Source organism: Schistocerca gregaria, chromosome 2 (genome assembly GCF_023897955.1).
Source record: "Schistocerca gregaria isolate iqSchGreg1 chromosome 2, iqSchGreg1.2, whole genome shotgun sequence".
Classification (NCBI taxonomy): domain Eukaryota; kingdom Metazoa; phylum Arthropoda; class Insecta; order Orthoptera; family Acrididae; genus Schistocerca; species Schistocerca gregaria.
Window position 1 is genome coordinate 373,099,248 of NC_064921.1, and position 20,130 is coordinate 373,119,377.

General features: G+C 44.8%; 1 pseudogene; it reads left to right on the forward strand.

Moving 5' to 3' along the window:
• The first annotated feature begins 7,448 nt into the window (after nucleotides 1–7,448).
• Nucleotides 7,449–7,566, forward strand: LOC126337405 (5S ribosomal RNA; annotated as a pseudogene).
• Nucleotides 7,567–20,130: the final 12,564 nt, after the last annotated feature.

The following is a 20,130-nucleotide window of genomic DNA, read 5'->3' on the forward strand; positions in this document are numbered from 1 at the left end:
AGACCTCACGCCCCACGTGTTGAGCAACTCGGCGGTACGTCCACCCGGCCTCCCGCATGCCCACTATACGCCCTCGCTCAAAGTCCGTCAACTGCACATACGGTACACGTCCACGCTGTCGCGGCATGCTACCAGTGTTAAAGACTGCGATGGAGCTCCGTATGCCACGGCAAACTGGCTGACACTGACGGCGGCGGTGCACAAATGCTGCGCAGCTAGCGCCCTTCGACGGCCAACACCGCGGTTCCTGGTGTGTCCGCTGTGCCGTGCGTGTGGTCATTGCTTGTACAGCCCTTTCGCAGTGTCCGGAGCAAGTGTGGTGGGTCTGATACACCGGTGTCAATGTGTTCTTTTTTCCATTTCCAGGAGTGTAGATAGGGAGGTACAAATTGGCACACATGCTTGGAATGACATGGGGTTTTATTAGAAGCAAGAAAATACAAACATTCAAAAAATGTCCGACAGATGGCGTTTCATCTGATCAGAACAGCAATAATTAGCATAACAAAGTAAGACAAAGCAAAGATGATGTTCTTTACAGGAAATGCTCAATATGTCCACCATCATTCCTCAACAATAGGTGTAGTCGAGGAACAATGTTGTGAACAGCACTGTAAAGCATGTCCGGAGTTATGGTGAGGCATTGGCGTCGGATGTTGTCTTTCAGCATTCCTAGAGATGTCGGTCGATCGCGATACACTTGCGACTTCAGGTAACCCCAAAGCCAATAATCGCACGGACTGAGGTCTGGGGACCTGGGAGGCTAAGCATGACGAAAGTGGAGGCTGAGCACACGATCATCACCAAACGACGCGCGCAAGAGATCTTTCACGCGTCTAGCAGTATGGGGTGTTTTTTTGTTCTAATAAAACCCCATGTCATTCCAAGCATGTGTGTCAATTTTTACCTCTCTATCTACATTATTCCGTGGTTTATTGAGTTTCCAAATTTATACTGACTTTTTGATCAACCGGTGTGTGTGTGCGCGCGCAATTGTGTGTGTGTGTGTGTGTGTGTGTGTGTGTGTGTGTGTGTTTGTGTGTGTGTGTGTGTGTGTGTACGAAGGACTAGCAGATCTCGTTCTCCAATTTCTCTACCAGTTAGTCACACTACATTTTTATTGGGTGACGTGCGTGTAATAGTTCATTAAAAACAACAAAGGTTCCCGAGTCGGTTAGAACACCAAAAACTCTATAAACAAGACGTTGTAGCAAATACGTTCATCAAGGAAAGTTTGAGGTACTGTTCTGTGGTTAAATCAAAACAAGAGGCGCAGAACGCGGAAACCGCGGTCCCTGTCACTAAGCCAGCGTTGGCGGCGGCGGTGCCGCTGCCCTGTCCCGCCCCTGTGAGGTAACCGCCGCCTCGTCGTGACTGCCGTAATGCGCGGAGACAGCCAGCCGCCTTTCCTCCGGGCTTACCAGAAACCAGAGACCGCGCCTCTCACCGCCCTCAGTAACGTCGCCGCTGCTTAATCATCTACTGCAACCTCTCCTTCCTGCGTCTTCTTCGCCGATGCTGCAACGTCTACAACGTCAATGGGCACCGCTCCTCCGGCTTCCCACTTTCATTTCTAATCCACTTACCCGCTTTCTTCAGTGATCCCTCCTTTCGAATCAGCCTTCGCACTTCCTGGTGCAGTTCCACAAAAACCGCAAGCAATTCACCGTCTTTACACTTTCCTCGGATCAGGGAGAAGAAGCGACTTCCTGAATCATAAGTTCTGCAACTTAAATTGAATGAGAGCGTTTTCTACGCCGTTTTAATCGACGTTATTGAAAAATACGGCTGAAAAATTGCCAGTAGATGGGATTCGGATGCAACATCACACCATCAAAGTTAACGTCTACCTATCGATGTCCTCTAAATTAAAAATTCGAGAGATAAGCGTGGGCCTAAATGGTCCGATGGCTTGTTCTTAACGATCACATTACTTGTTTACTTAAGATTTACCCTTCAAGAGCCAGAGTAAAATCTTCCACATACCGCCATTCCCGTGCCAAACTTAAAAAAAAATGGCTGCTTCAAGTAGACATAATTGTCGTATTAGTTGCTCTAATCCGAACCTTATACTGGACTCGCATTCGGGAGGACAATCGTACAAATTTCCGTCTGGCCATCGAGACCTAGGTATTCTGTGATTCCCTTAAATCCCTCCAGGCAAATTCCGGGTTGGTGCCTGTGAATGGGCGCTTCCGACTTCGTTCCCTATCCTTCCCTAGTTCGTATTTACGCTCCGTCTCTAATGACCGCTACCTCGACGGGACTTAAAACTCTTATATTCCTTCCTTCCTGCGAATCTTGTCACTTGCTTTCACCTGAGCTCGTGAGGTATGTTGAAATATTAAAAGAGGCCCTTTATTGTTTACTTAGCTTCATGCGTCAACTGTTCTGACGCACATCCACATGTACATAAACAGTTCGCAAACCACCATACGGTGCATGGGGTAGGGTATATTGTGCAACTGCTAGTTACCCTTTCCTATTCCACTCACAAAATGGAGAGAGGGAAAACCGACTATCTATATCCCTCCTTGTGAGCCCTTATTCCTCTGGTCTTCGTGGCCCTTATGTGTTGGTGGCAGTAGAATGGTTCTGAAGCCTGTCACAAATGCCGGCTCTCTAAGCTTTCTCAGTATAATTTCGCAAAACGAAAGTCTACTTCCATCCAAGGATTTAGGTTTGAGATCAAGTTGCATTTCCGTAACACTCGCGTCTTGATCGAATCTACTGGTAAGCAATCTAGCAGCACGTGTCTGAATTACTTCCATATCTTCCGTCAATCCGACCTTGTGAGGATACCAAACAATCGAACTGTGGTGAAGAATGAGTCGCAAAAGCGTTCTGTCGGCGTTCTCCTTTATGGATGAGCCACACTTCAGTAGAATTTTCCCAACAATACGAAGTCGGTCATCCTCCTTCCTTCTAACCGACCTTACACACTGGTTCCATTTCGCGTCGCTGTGCGACGTTATGTCTGGATATTCTGTAGACGTGACTTTGTCATGCAGCACACCACTAATAATATAATTGAACATAACAGGATTGTTTTTCCTCCTCATCTTAGTTAATTCACATTTTTCCACATTTAGAGGAAGCTACCAGTTCTCATTCCAAGTATAAATTCTGCCCAAGTCATGTTGTACCCTCCAACAGTCACGAAGACACATTCCCGCACAGTACAGCGCGATCAGTAAACAGTCGATAGCCCCGCGGCGTAACCGCGCAGGATAGCCGCGCGGTCTAGGGCGTCTTGTCGCGGTCCGCGGAGCTTCACCCCCGTTGGAGGTTCGACTCCTCCCTGGGGCATGGGTGTGTGTGTCGTCCTTAGCGTAAGTTAGTTTAAGTTTGATTAAGTAGTGAGTAAGCTTAGCGACCGATGACCTCAGCAGTTTGGTCCCATAAGACCTTACCACAATTTTCCAAAACAGTCGCGTACGAGTATTGCTGATTACCCTAACCATCTGATCGCATATGTATGTAGGGTCTCGCCGAAGGACTGGCCAATATTCAGGGATATGACAGGAACGCTCGCTTCAAGCAAAGCACTTCATACGAATATATGCGCTGTTCCTAGATAGATCACATTTAATGTACATTTGTTTTTGGGCTAGTGGCACACACATGTATGTCTTGCCTGCCTAACCTCTCTGACGTTTTAATTCCAGCCCAACCTACCTCACTGCTTTGAAACTCTTTGTTCGAGATGGCTTTCCGCCATTGAACTAGCCCGTAGAACGCGCAGTTTCCACGGTGTGCTGTGAGTCAAGTAGTGCACTCTTGAGAGTGTGTCAGAGAGAAGCATTACGCTAGCTCAAATGCCACAAATCTGCACTAATGTTGAGTATGCAGGTGTGGGGTACGTTTGCTGCTCTGCGATAGGTGTACTCCTGCTGCTGCCGAAGAGCGCCGTCGGAGCTTTCCGACACGTCGAATTCATGATGTACATTAAATGTGTTCCATATCGGAAACCGTTAGGACAGGTCATATCTTCGTATGAAGTTCTTTGCTTCAAATTATAGTATTTAAAATATCAGTGATTTTGAACAATTCGTCCCGGCACACCCTGCATAGAGAAGAACAACGGTCCTGTCGCACTTTCTTGGGTCACTCCTGGCGATAGCTTTTTGCGAAAACTCTGTAAAGTTTTGTCTTGTTAGAAGGAAGGAATACTATATCTTAACGTCCAATTGAAGTCGAAAAGACTGGAAAAAGAGCACAGGCTTTGATATTCTTCCCTTACCACGTCACATGCCTGCAATGCCACCAGATGGTATTCATTCTCGTGGTGGGCAGCTTGTAATGGTTTGAGACGTCAGAGCAGTCTTCTCTGTGGGTACTGCAGAGCTCAGTGTGGTACATAAGAACGTAAGACTGTGTATAGCTGTGCGGCTGGTAGCGGCGGAGGTTCGAGTCCTCCCTCGGGCATGGGTGTGTGTGTTTGTCCTTAGGATAATTTAGGTTAAGTAGTGTGTAAACTTATGGACTGATGACCTTAGCAGTTAAGTCCCATAAGATTTCACACACATTTGAACATTTTTGGTTCAAAAATGGTTCAAATGGCTTTGAGCACCATGGGACGTAACTGCTGTGGTCATCAGTCCCCTAGAACTTAGAACTACTTAAACATAACCTAAGGACATTACGCACATCCATGCCCGAGGCAGGATTCGAACCTGCGCCCGTAGCGGTAGAATTTTTTGAACTGTGTATACTGTGCAGTTAGACGAATTATTGGCAACCAACAGACCAGTACTACCGACTGAAAAAAAAAAAACGCGATATGTACGCTGAACTTTGAGACGGTGCCAACATCGTTTATAAATTGCGTATACCCGGAGCCTTCAGTGGTAAAGAGTCGCTAGATGAACTTAGGCCGTTGCGATAGGTCTCTAGTTTGCTAATGTTAGAAGAGGAGGCAGTAGGAGACGGTACTTACTTGTCCCTGGCAGGGCCCGGCGTGAAGGGCGCGGGCCCGTGCCTGTGGTGGCGGACGAGCGCGCGGTCGCTGGCCTCGTCGCAGCTGCAGCAGCTGCAGGCGTCGCAGACCGAGGCCGGCTCCACAGCGGCGCGAGCGCTGCCCGCGGCGCGCCGCTGGGGCAGCAGCCGTAGGCGCAGCAGGTCCAGGAGGCACATCGCCGCACTCGCTCACATCACGCGCCTGCTCCGTAGTAGGCTATCCCCGGCACCACCTTATCGGCGAGGACTCTCTACCAGGCGAGAGGCACAGTTTCTGTGGATAACCACTCGCTGCACTGCTCTAGCTCTTCTGCCACTCCAACAGCACAGCTATTCCACTCGGTGTAGCAGAAGACGTGTGGCCTGCGAAGGAAAGAAACCATTCATTATTCATTGTGCTGGTAACGTGAGACACACACTATATCAAGAAACTACGTTTACATCCACAGTGCGACCTTTAAAATAGCGACACCAATGTCTTGTATTGACGACTTATTGAGTTATCTATTGTTAAGCCGAGGCTGTTGAAAGTCAGAGAGAGTAGTCCAAGGGGGCGTAGACAGTAGCGTTCAGGTTGAAAGTAGGCTCTTTAGGTTTTTATGGTGGTAATGCCAATATGAAAATCACTGACTGTGCTGTGTGCAGTCTGCGGCTGGTTGGCATTGTTGAAATATTCGCTATTGTAGTGTTGGGCAGTTGGATGTGAACAGCGCGTAGCGTTGCGCAGTTGGAGGTCAGCCGCCAGCAGTGGTGGATGTGGGAAGAGTTTTGAGAGCAGATGATCTGGACGTGTGTTCATCAGAGAGAGTAAATTTGTAAGACTGGATGTCATGAACTGATGACTTTTGAACACTATTAAGGTAAATACATTGTTTGTTCTCTATCTAAATCTTTCATTTGCTAACTATGACTATCAGTAGTTAGTGCCTTCAGTAGTTAGAATCTTTTATTTAGCTGGCAGTATTGGCGCTAGCTGTATTGCAGTGGTTCGAGTAACGAAGATTTTTGTGAGGATGAAAGTTATAGGTTATTGTTAGTCAGGGCTATTCTCTTGAAGGGATTATTGAAAGTCAGATTGCGTTGCGCTAAAAATATTGTGTGTCAGTTTAGTGATGATCAGAATAAGTAAAGAGAGAAATGTCTGACTACGTTCAGTTTTGCTCAGGTGTTTGAAAATCAAACAAAGTAAGGGGTTTATCAGCACATCATTCACAAATATTTCTAAGAGGAGGTTTCAAGGTCACATGAGGTAAACAGTAGCGGAAAAAGTGTGCGAACTCCAAATGCGGCTCCTACCCCGGGGTAGAGCTTTCACTTAAGAGAATTAATAAAAACTTTCTTAAGTCAAGATCGCACAAATATTTCTTTATTTACAACGACCTGTTTCCAAAGACTTTGCAGTCGTCTTCAGGTCTTCAAAAACTTTTGTTATAAAACGTTTTCATTTCGAGTTGAGGTAAGTTGCACCTAATGCGCGGTATAAGGTGGATCCCCGGTTATTCGAATATGTCCAGCTAACCCCGACAGACGTGCTACTGCGGACTGTATTGTATACTGTGATTTTTATGACGTAACAATCATCTGTGAGCGCTACAGATATGGACACTGTCATGTGCATAAAGTGCTTTTTGATTTTAAACGTTCTACACGCGATAAACCTTTGTGTAATGTGCTACTTTTAATCCACTACCATGACAGCTTGGCGTGAGGCTTCACATTAAAATGAACGCCTTTTGTAACATAAAGACCTGAAGATGACCTGTCAAAACTGGTTGTTGTAAATAGAGAAATATTTATGCTATCTTTGCTTTAGAAAGTTATTATCAACCAAAACAGATCGCTACTTCTGGTTTCTCAAAATGAGAAAACTGAATGAGAGAATTAACTAATAACTTCGTAAACCGTCTAGACGCTGTTTTAAGGGTCCACAGTGGACGTCAGTCGCAAACAGTCAAGTCTTAGCATATGCAGCAAGCATGATGCTTGATCGTGAGATCAGCAACGTCACAGGATTCCCACAGCTTAGAGTGAGATGGGAAATGAGTAGAATTGTTGGAACAGCGATCCACACTCCAGAGAGAGGTTTCCACCCTCAGAGTAAAGTGACGTCAAACACTGTTTTTTTGACATGTGCAGTGACGTTTAGATTCAGGGTGAGCGCTGTTGTTACAAAACATGGAATCAGTTAGTGCAAAGAGCAGTAACAGAAGGTGAAGGACCTGAGCGTGATTGCCAACAGGCACCTTCGAGTTGCAGAGCTACGCGTCAGAATAGCCGAAGTCTGAAAAATGCCAGCGGAATGGTGGGCTTTCTACATATAGGCAAAAACAGTGCACCCCACCATGATCCTTTAAAAACTCGTGATTTTCGTATTCAGAACTTTAGGACGCCAACTTCATATCGCTCGAAGCAAGTCTTGGCTAAACTCTGATCCAAGGGTGTTTCTCACTTGGAGTGTGCTCGAATATTTGTACTTTTACAGTATCACTGCCAACGGCCTTGCCGCAATGGTAACACCGGTTCCCGTCAGATCACCCAAGTTAAGCGCTGTCGGGCTGGGTTAGTACTGGGATAGGTGACCATCCAGTCTGCCGAGCGCTGTTGGCAAGCGGTGTGCACTCAGCCCTTATGAGGAAAACTGAGGAGCTATTTGATTGAGAAGTAGCGGCTCCGGTCTCGTAAACTGACAAACGGCCGGGAGGAAGGTGTGCTGACCACATGCCCCTCCACATCCGCACCCAGTGACGTCTGTGGACTGAGGATGACACAGCGGCCGGTCGATACCGCTGGGGCTTCCAAGGCTTGTTGGGACGGAGAGATAGAGAGTTTCTTACAATATTGTTAGTGATCGCTATTTCTGTTAAATGTCATTCCATAAACTCTGATATTGACTTCTGCTGTGCCAACAATTGGATCTTTTGTGTTCCTAACGCTTAGAAGTATCCTGCACTGAAGTAGTTTAGTCTGAATACAGTAAACGCTGTTAGACAGACACTGAGTTCCTTGAGTGTCCTTATTTATTGTGTGTATAGAGTATAAGATAAACAGGGGTAGATAGCCGGGACATTTAAATGCCAACATCAAATCCTCACACGAAAAAAAAAACACTGGTAAATTTACATATATTGCTTTATATATTCATAAAAAACAAAATAGGGCTTCATTCATTTAGACCAAATTTCAAACTAAATACAATTCTTTTTAAATTATGCAACACTTTGCCTATGTACCAGGGTTAGAAGACAAGACACGCAAGAGATAGACGTCAGGCTGGCAAAGCACTTTAAAAACAGGGAACTACTTGTTACAGGTAAGTTTCGAAGAAAAAAATTGTTGGGAATCACACAAGTCATTCCTTATTGGCTAAACCCGAACAAGAGCTAAATCAAAAAAGGAACCATTGTAGTTTTTGAATCACAATCGGTTTTTATTTGGCGCTCTATGGTTATCCTTGGGGTTATAGAACCTTCTATGACTGAGTAACTGCCATTTTTTCACTTTATTAATAGCAATTTGAAGTCTTCTTCTCACCACTGTTTTTATGGAACCAATCCTGAGAATGTAGTTAGTTAACATCTCAAAAATCAAATTAATTTTTGTCAAAACCAAAAAATAAATAAAGCTTTACGGGCTGGGTAACTGTCCCAGGAATGGTGTGGCCTTCTATCCCCCTCAGCAGGGAGAGGTGGCCATAGCACCCATCCAACATGATGGTACGAAGCTAGAGCTATACAGTCCTAAAATGAAAGTTCCTGTAACTACTCACAGTTTAACTTACGCAAATATGGAAACGTCCTGACATAGTATACAGGGCGTTTCCGTAAGAGCGTGCAAAAATTTAACAGTACATAGACTATGCTCCGTTGAACAATTTGAGATAGAGAAACTGCGGTCGAAGAAGCCAGCTTAAGGAGATAATAGGAATAAAAGTCACATTACTGCAAGCTTTTTTGTTTACATTTGTTACAGTTAACCTCAAACACCATCGTTGACACAATCAACTTACAATTTGTAGCCTATCTTACAAAAAATATGCTGAAACTGACGGCCATCAACCTCAACACAAGCATAACATCGGTGAACAAGATTCTGAGGTACCTTGACAAATATCCCTGGTGTGTTTCGAATCACATCACAGTCAGCTGTAATTCTGGCAATTAATTTCATCTCCGTACCCACTGGGGTCTAATACACAAGTGACGTTAGATATACCCATAGAAAATAAACAGAGAAGTTCAGGTGGGGTGACCTGGCAGGCCATGGAATTGGACGTCCCCTTCCATGCCTGTGACCAGGAAATACAGCACTGAGATGGTTGCGGACATCCACACTGAAGTGAGGCGGTGCACCGTCATGCTCTATTCACATCCTCTCACAAACAGCCAAGGGTACGTTCTCCAACAACTCAGGTAGAACTCTTTGCACGAATCTCAAGTACAGGTGTCCATTCAGACGGCCTCGTAGAAGATGTGGCTCCTATGCCATAATCTCGTAGAACAGACAATAACTTTCTCCTAGGAACCCGGTCATATGCCTTTACTAGATATATAAAGCATAGATACAATTCCCTGTTCCACTCATAACATTTCTCCATTATTTGCCGTAAGCTAAAGATCTGGTCCTGACAACCTCTAAGAGGCCTAAACCCAAACTGATTTTCATCCAATTGGTCCTCAAATAATACTCGCACTTTCCTTTCAACAATACCTGAGAAGATTTTACCCACAACGCTGATTAAAGAGCTAATTCTGTAGTTGTTACAATCTTTTCTGTTTCCATGTTTAAAGATTGGTGTGATTACTGCTTTTGTCCAGTCTGATGGAACCTGTCCCGACTCCCAGGCCATTTCAATTATCCTGTGTAGCCATTTAAGACCTGACATTCCACTGTATTTGATGAGTAACGACTTAATTTCATCCACCCTAGCTGCTTTATTGCACTGCAATCTATTGACCATTTTCTCCACTTCCTCAAATGTGATCCTATTTCTATCATCATTCCTATCCCATTATACCTCGAAATCTGAAACATTACTGATCGTATTTTCACCTACATTGAACAACTCTTCAAAATATTCCCTCCATCTGCCCAAGGCATCCACAGGATTCACCAGCAGTTTTCCTGACCTGTCCAAAGTACTTGTCATTTCCTTCTTACCTCCCTTTCGAAGACTGCTAATTACACTCCAGAATGGTTTTCCAGCAGCTTGACACATAGTCTCCAACCTGTTTCCAAAGTCTTCCCAAGATTTCTTCTTGGATGCTGTAATTATCTGTTTGGCTTTGTTTCTTTCTTCAACATAACTTTCTCTGTCTACCTGAGTTTTAGTATGTAGCCATTTTTGATACGCCTTCTTTTTCCTTTTACAAGCTACCTTGATTGTGTCATTCCACCAAGCTGTTTGCTTCATCCTACTTTTACACACTACTGTTCCAAGACATTCTTTAGCCACTTCTAGTACTGTGTCCCTGTACCTTGTCCATTCCTTTTCCAATGACTGTAATTGACTACATTCAACTAACTGGTACCTTTCTGAGATCGCTGTTATGTACTTGTGCCTGATTTCCTTATCCTGAAGTTTCTCCATTCTTATCCTCCTACATATGGACCTGTCCTCCTACACTTTCGGCCTCACAATCCCAATTTCACTGCAGATTAAATAACGATCAGTGTCATCAAAGAATCCCCTGAATACACGTGTGTCCTTCACAGCCTTCCTGCATCCCTGATCTGTTATTATACAGTCAATGACAGATCTGGTTCCACTGCCTTCCCAAGTATACCGGCGAATGTTCTTATGTTTAAAAAAGGAGTTTGTGATTACTAAGCCCATACTGGCATAGAAATCCAAGAGTTGTTTCCCATTCCTGTTGGCCTCCATATCCTCTCCATATTTACCCATAACCTTCTCATACCCTTCTGTTCGATTTCCAATTCTGGCATTAAAATCACCCATTAGCAGAACACTGTCCTTGTCCTTTACTCCAACAACTACATCACTGAGTGCTTCATAAAAACTATCCATCTTATCTTGATCTGTCCTTCACAATGCGAATATACTGCCACAATCCTAATTTTCTTGCTAGACACTGTCAAATCTACCCACATCAGTCGTTCGTTTACATACCTTATTGCAACTACGCTGGGTTCCATTTCTTTGCTGATGTAAAGCCCTACACCCCATTGTGCTATTCCTGCTTGGACTCCTGACAGGTAGACCTTGTATTCTCCCACTTCCTCTTCTTTCTCACCCCTTACCCAGATGTCACTAACAGCTAAAACATCCAGTCCCATCTTACTTGCAGCCTCTACCAGCTCTACCTTCTCCCCAGAGTAGCCCCCATTGATATTAATAACTCCTCATCTCATTACCATTTGTTTTCAAGTCGTATCTTAGGAGTCCCTGGTTTTTCAGTTAGAGGTGGGACTCCGTCACCTCCAAAGGTCCGAGGCATTTTGCTCTGATTGTTGCCAGCATCAAATTTAAAGTACCAGGGAAGCAGGTTGCTAGCCTTACTTGCCCCGAATCCCATCATGTTTTACCCCTAACGGTTGTGGGGCTAACCTGTGGATTTGGTAGTCTTTGCCGTATGAGCACAAAGGTGACCACGGCTCAGAATATGTCCGAAATGCCCAGCCTTATTCCAAAGTAACTGGTATCTCGACTGTCGGGATCACTTACTTGGGCACTCATACGTTGCCCGTGGTCCATGAACTAGGACATGACTACAGGAACCCACACCATGAACCATGACGATGGTCTGACTGATAATTCACAATTTGTGAATAATTTTAACAATGACTTTCTAAATGTCGTAGCGAAAATACGATTAAACGGTGCGGTTGAAGAAACAAGAGAATATACACTCCTGGAAATGGAAAAAAGAACACATTGACACCGGTGTGTCAGACCCACCATACATGCTCCGGACACTGCGAGAGGGCTGTACAAACAATGATCACACGCACGGCATGGCGGACACACCAGGAACCGCCCTGTTGGCCGTCGAAGGGCGCTAGCTGCGCAGCATTTCTGCACCGCCGCCGTCAGTGTCAGCCAGTTTGCCGTGGCATACGGAGCTCCATCGCAGTCTTTAACACTGGTAGCATGCCGCGACAGCGTGGACGTGAACCGTATGTGCAGTTAACGGACTTTGAGCGAGGGCGTATAGTGGGCATGCGGGAGGCCGGGTGGACGTGCCGCCGAATTGCTCAACACGTAGGGCGTGAGGTCTCCACAGTACATCGATGTTGTCGCCAGTGGTCGGCGGAAGGTGCACGTGCGCGTCGACCTGGGACCGGACCGCAGCGACGCACGGATGCACGCCAAGACCGTAGGATCCTACGCAGTGCCGTAGGGGACCGCACCACCACTTCCCAGCAAATTAGGGACACTGTTGCTCCTGGGGTATCGGCGAGGACCATTCGCAACCGTCTCCATGAAGCTGGGCTACGGTACCGCACACCGTTAGGCCGTCTTCCGCTCACGCCCCAACATCATGCAGCCCGCCTCCAGTGGTGTCGCGACAGGCGTGAATGGAGGGACGAATGGAGACGTGTCGTCTTCAGCGATGCGACGCGCTTCTGCCTTGGTGCCAATGATGGTCGTATGCGTGTTTGGCGCCGTGCAGGTGAGCGTCACAATCAGGACTGCATACGACCGAGGCACACAGGGCCAACACCCGGCATCATAGTGTGGGGAGCGATCTCCTACACTGGCCGTACACCTCTGGTGATCGTCGAGGGGACACTGAATAGTGCACGGTACATCCAAACCGTCATCGAACCCATCGTTCTACCATTCCTAGACCGGCAAGGGAACTTGCTGTTCCAACAGGACAATGCACGTCCGCATGTATCCCGTGCCACCCAACGTGCTCTAGAAGGTGTAAGACAACTACCCTGGCCAGCAAGATCTCCGGATCTGTCCCCCATTGAGCATGTTTGGGACTGGATGAAGCGTCGTCTCACGCGGTCTGCACGTCCAGCACGAACGCTGGTCCAACTGAGGCGCCAGGTGAAAATGGCATGGCAAGCCGTTCCACAGGACTACATCCAACATCTCTACGATCGTCTCCATGGGAGAATAGCAGCCTGCATTGCTGCGAAAGGTGGATATACACTGTACTAGTGCCGACATTGTGCATGCTCTGTTCCCTGTGTCTATGTGCCTGTGGTTCTGTCAGTGTGATCATGTGATGTATCCGACCCCAGGAATGTGTCAATAAAGTTTCCCCTTCCTGGGACAATGAATTCACGGTGTTCTTATTTCAATTTCCAGGAGTGTATTAAGAACGTCATTTCACAAAACTTGAAGCATCTAGACGCTGTACCAGCATCCTTCACTGAAATTAACAGTATTCTAAAAACACAAAAGCTCATATGCTGTTGATGGAGTGTCAGAGTTCTGAAAAGTTGTTCTAACTTAATAAATAATGCCCTTAGTCACGTAAGTAACGCATCACTGGCACAGGGAATTTTTCCAGACGTACCAAAACATGAAATTGTTAAACCACTTTATACGAAAAGTCAGAAGAAAAACTTAAATAATCATCGTCCAGAGCCGATACTGATGACTTTTACCAAAATATTGAAAATGGAATAATTGAGGACGGAGGTTCTAAGTGCTTCTCTGAGATAAAAAGGTTGGCACAGGACAGTAATTTGTGGCGGGCCGCAGCAAAACAATCAGAAGACTGATGATTCAAAAAAAAGTGATTCCATATGTACAAGGCTAGAGGAAAAGTTGACGTTTATTACTTACAGTTAAAGGTGACAGTGGCTTATGTAGGTGTTCAATATGAAGCAACAAAAATTTTTGTTCATCTGCCCAATAAAGTAATATATCTGACAGGTATCAAGCAAGTTTTAAATCCATCTAGTGAAACATTAGAGATACCTGGGATTCGCCTAGGAAGTATTATAGGTCCCTGTCATTTTAATCTACGAGGTGCATTCAAGTTCTAAGGCCTCTTGATTTTTTTTCTTCCGACTGGAAAGAGATAGAAACATGCGCATTGTTTTAAAATGAGGCCGCGTTCATTGGCAATACGTCCCAGAGATGGCAGCACCATACGGCAGATGGAATTTTACCGCCAGCGGCGAGAATGAGAACTGTTTTAAATACTTAAAATGGCGACGTTTTCTTTACTCGAACAGCGTGCAATCATTCGTTTTCTGAATTTGCGTGGTGTGAATCCAATTGAAATTCATCGACAGTTGAAGGAGACATGTTGTGATGGAGTTATGGATGTGTCGAAAGTGCGTTCGTGGGTGCGACAGTTTAATGAAGGCAGAACATCGTGTGACAACAAACTGAAACCACCGCGGGCTCGCACAAGCCGGTCTGACGACATGATCGAGAAAGTGGAGAGAATTGTTTTGGGGGATCGCCGAATGACTGTTGAACAGATCGCCTCCAGAGTTGGCGTTTCTGTGGGTTATGTGTACACAATCCTGCATGACGACCTGAAAATGCGAAAAGTGTCATCCAGGTGGATGCCACGAATGCTGACAGACGACCACATGGCTGCCCGTGTGGCATGTTACCAAGCAATGTTGACGCGCAATGACAGCATGAATGAGACTTTCTTTTCGTCGGTTGTGACAATGGATGAGACGTGGATGCCAGTTTTCAATCCAGAAACAAAGCGCCAGTCAGCTCATTGGAAGCACACAGATTCACCGCCACCAAAAAAATTTCGGGTAACCGCCAATGCTGAAAAAATGATGGTGTCCATGTTCTGGGACAGCGAGGGCGTAATCCTTACCCATTGCGTTCCAAAGGGCACTACGGTAACAGGTGCATCCTACGAAGATGTTTTGAAGAACAAATCCCTCCCTGCACTGCAACAAAAACGTCCGTGAAGGGCTGCGCGTCTGCTGTTTCATCAAGACAACGCACCCGCACATCGAGCTAACGTTACGCAACAGTTTCTTCGTGATAACAACTTTGAAGTGATTCCTCATGCTCCCTACTCACCTGACCTGGCTCCTAGTGACTTTTGGCTTTTTCCAACAATGAAAGACACTCTCCGTGGCCGAACATTCACCAGCCGTCCTGCTATTGCCTCAGCTATTTTCTAGTGATCAAAACAGACTCCTAAAGAAGCCTTCGCCGCTGCCATGGAATCATGGCGTCAGCGTTGTGAAAAATGTGTACGTCTGCAGGGCGATTGCGTCGAGAAATAACGCTAGTTTCATCGATTTCGGGTGAGTAGTTAATTAGAACAAAAATCGGAGGCCTTAGAACTTGAATGCATCTCGTATATAAACGATTTAGAAGAGAATCTGATCAGCCTTCTTAGTTTGTTTGCTGATGATGCTGTCGTTTTCCGTCGAGTATAAAGTCATCAGAAAATCAAAACGAATTGAAAAATGATTTAGATAAGATATCTGTATTGCGTAAAAAGGCACAACTGAACAATAACAATTAAAAGTGTAAGGTCCTACACATAAGTACTAAAAATATTCCTATAAATTCCGGTTACCCAATAAATAACATAAATTTAGAAGGTGTGGATTCAACTGAATGCCTGTTGATTATAATTACATACAATTAAAACGGGAGGAAACACAAAGAAAATGTTGTGGGTAAGACGAACCACGCAGTCTGTTTTACTCTCTTACTCTCCTAACACGTGGAAGATGCAACAAATCTCTTCTCTTCTGGAGTTCTGCCGTGTCTTAAGGGATTCTTACCGGTCAGGATTGACGGAGGTCGTGGGAAAATTCATAGAAGTGCAGCTCGTCGTGCATATCTTAGGAGACGAGAGTGCCGCAGATGCGATAAGCCATCTGGGGCGGCAATCATTAAACGAAAGGCATTTTTCCTTGCGGCGAAATTTTTAACATGAAACCAACTACTTTCTTTACCAAACGCCAAAATATTTTACTCTCACCTACGTATAAAAGATGACCATAGTGATGGAAAAAGAGAAATGAAAACTCCCACGGAATTATTTGGCGTTTCATTTTTCCCACGTACTATTCAAGAGTGGAACGATGGGGAAACAGTTTGGAAATGGGCCTATAAATTCTCTACATAACAGTTTTTCCTTGCTGAGTAACCATGTAGATGTAGATATCGACATGCTGATGTCGCGCACTTTAACGTCCACTATGCGCATTGGCCCTGGCCTTCACGAAGTAACCTCGTCTGATGTTTCTACTTTGAATGAGTTTGGCGTATTACCAAGGTTTACGGTCGTACAAAAGATGGCGTTGCTGGTACTACACGAACACCTCATTTACGTATTGTTGGTACACAGCATTGTGATGAAATCAGGAACTTTTATCACCAACACAATCTAGTTTTCGTAAAGGTATAAATACAGTGGACAATATCACATCCCAAGTATTCTCATTCAGAAAAACGTTTCTAACTAACGAGTATTTGACGGCTTTATTTAGAGATTTTTGGGGAGATTGCGATAATGTCATGGTTCCTGAGCTACTTAAAAAATTGAAACCAACATAAACCGGAAGAAATTTTACAAATTAAATATGCGCTATATTGTACTGTGTACATCTGAAATTAGAATAACGCGTGATATTGCCTTCGCATAGTGAAAAATGCCCTTCCGTAGGATTATATAATAAGTCCCGTATTGTACATCCTATATCGCAGTTCTGGATACTATATTTGGTGCCAACATCAAAGTCATGCAGTATGTAGACGAAATTCGTATTTATACCCATTCGCCAGGTTTTTGGAGAATAAGTTACGGCTAAACGATGCAGGTGAAATGCTCGGGAAATGAGAGTTGGACAACGGGCTTACTCTGTCCCCATAAAAGTGATCCTCAAGAGGAAAATGCGTAATCACCTGTCAATAGAAATATGGCTTCGTCCATACTAATTTCCCATGCAGTCCTATGCTAAACTACTTGGAATCCATTTTGATTGCAAAATAATATGGAGCTGCCATATTTAGTACCTAATAAACAAGGTGGCAAAGTACGAAGGTATTAAGAACAGTTGCTAGGGCGTAGTGGGGAGCGGACCAAACGATACTTTTGACTCTGTACGGAGTCTATCTGGGACTACGTGCGCATCATATGCAGCAACCCACCGAAATGTACTTGCATAAACCATATGTTCTCGAATATAGAGTGATCCATCTGACTCCTGGAGCTATGAAATCAACATCCATCTTCCACCGTCTCAGTGTTTTCATCTGGAAAAAAGTACGAGAAACGGTGAAATTTCTTACCATTAATGCTGCAGGACACCAAATTACCTTCGTTTCGATATGTGTTTAACATCTTCTTTAACACAATCCGATCGTCATACTTGCCATAAAATACGAATGGCTCCAAAACAGAGTGAGACACGCCTTCTTCATTCCTCCTGATGATATCTATCAAATTATTGCACTTCCATCCGAAACCTCGATTTATACCTCGGAGCTACCGGCCATAGGGGAGGCCATTTATTATGGAATACATACATTTAAGCTCACACTGACACTCGCTGAGTCCCAACACCTTTTGCAGAGAATGAAATTTTCATTCTACAGCGGAGTGCGCGCTGATATGAAACTTCCTGGCAGATTAAAACTGTGTGCCGTACCGAGACTCGAACTCAGGACCTTTGCCTTCCACGGGCAAGTGCTCTACCGATTGAGCTAGCCGAGCACGATTGACGGACCCTCCTCACAGCTTTTCTTACGCCAGTACCTCATCTCCTTCTTTCCAAACTCCAACTGCCCGCGAAAGACAAAGGACTCTCAGACCGGCCCACAGTTTTAATATGCCATGTCTGGGTGAAATAAAACAGAAAATCAGGTACCTTGCAGAAGGCGAAATTTCTCATCCCGTTTTCGTAGCAAGCACGGACATAACAAGAAGAACTTCACCACAAGATGATTAAGTTTCATATCAGCGGACACTCCACTGCAGAGTGAAATTTTCAGTCTGGAAACATTCGCCAAGTTTCTACATTTAGTAATTTTTATTAGTAGTGATACATTCAGTTATTGAGTTTGCCCTGCAGAGCGTGCTAGCTCGCAAGACGGAAGGAGAGCCACGTACAGACCAAATTCGTGCGGGGGAATAACGACCGTTGGTCTGATATTTCGGCAAACTGAATGGGGTTTTCAAATGACTTTCCACACTCGATCGGCAAATACTGTGTTAGTCCTCCATCTCTGCCCTAGAAAATACAATACTGGAAGAGTTAATACACGGTAACATACAGTACAAAGTTTACACGACTCACAAACAGTTGGCGCCCATGGTTTTCTTGCATTAGGCTAACTAACAGCTGTGGCGGCAGAAAGGGCACCCACCCACAATTTTAGAATAAAATTAATTTGCCAAACCATCAGAAACAGAGTATCTCTTACGACGAGATAAATGCTAGGAGAAAACCAGATAGAAAAGTCTCTTGCTGAGTAGGAAAAAAAATTTACTTTGTATATGGGACTGCCTTCGTTGGGATACTCGCCGTTGGTGCTTTGGATGCTTCAATTGACATAATGCAATTTTCGTACTCAGTCATATTGCGTTCGCCAAAGTTTATCAAAAAATCACCTGATCACAGTATTCAGATCTTTTTTTCCTTGAACTTGTGTTACATCCGTAAAGGCGAACTAACGTCATCCCTGCAGGAAAGAGTCTCTTAGAATGCATCAAACAGTATTTATATAATGTGAAAATAATTACTGAATATCTTATAAATACAGACTATTACGGAACACAACATAACAGCAGCCGGCAGCTGTGGCCAAGCGATTCTAGGCGCTTCAGTCCCGAACCACGCGGCTACTACAGTCGCAGGTTCGAATCCTGCCTCGGGCATGGATGTGTGTGATGTTCTTAAGTTAGTTAGATTTAAGTAGTCCTAAGTCTAGGGAACTGATGGCCTCAGATGTTAAGTCCCATCGTGCTTAGAGCCATTTGAACCATTTGAACCAACATAACAACATATTACGTATCTGTTTACCGAAGAGTGACCACAGCCGGAGAAAGGCTGTAAAATTACAGCCACCGTGTACAAGTATTCACTTGCACAGAAATGACACTGAACTACCGACTGGTGCTATTAAAAATGTACCAAGTGATCTAATTTCCTCTAGAGTGTATCTTAACACAGTGGCATCATTAAATTATCCTTACGTGACTCTACGTGACTAACAACTTTCATTAAACCCATTGCTATAGTGCTGTTTTGTTCGGATGCCGAATAAAAACGAAAAGGACGGTTGTCGATTCCCGTAGAGTAGAGAGCGTGTTCTCTATTGCAGTCTTTTACACAAATCACAGAAATAAATTATCACAGGTCAAAATGTATTGTAACACAAAGCACGAAACACAAGACGCGGTTCGAGTCCTCCATCGGGTATGGATTTGTGAGTTGTCCTTAGCGTAAGTTAGTTTAAGTTAGATTAAGTAGTGTGTAAGTTTAGGGACCGATGATTTCAGCAGTTTGATCCCATAAGACCTTACCACAAATTTCCAAATTTACAAGACGCGGCACAAAGCCTCATCCATGACGGGTTAGGCATTGGATTACCCTGCAGTCTGTTGTTAATGCTAGCGTGCCAGCGCTACCTGCTGTGACGACAGATTAGTTTGACATTCTATTCCGCTGGCGCAGAGAGGATCTGTGACAGTGAAAGTAGGCTTTGAGCGGCTGAATTGTGCTTCGGCCGTGGCCAACTAGGTAGCGTAGTTTCGTTTAATTTTCTATGGCAACTCTTCTGCGTTGCCGGAATGCTAGTCAGTGTGGACGGCGTTTTCTTCACGGTGGTAAGTTTATGCCAAAGTTGCCAGATGTCGGAGTTCTTCTCATCGAGAACTGTATTGGGAATAAACGTGGATGGTCCCCTGGGTTACATGCTACCTTCATCAAGCCTTCTTCACAATATCTAAATAACGTAATCCTTCCAGTAAACACAGAAGTGTAATTAGGATAAGTATAGCTCCGACGCGCCTATTGGGTAATATCATAGAAAATGACAGCGATTTGGCCTGACAACACCTAGTTGCAACCTTGAAACAAACGCCCATAAATCTGACACTGACTCCCCTTCGCCGCCCCTGTGTCCGAGTGATTCTAGGCGCTTCAGTCTGAAACCGCTCGACCACTACGGTCGCAGGTTCAAATTCTGCCTCCGGCATGGATGTGTGTGATGTCCTTAGATCGGTTAGGTTTAAGTAGCTCTAA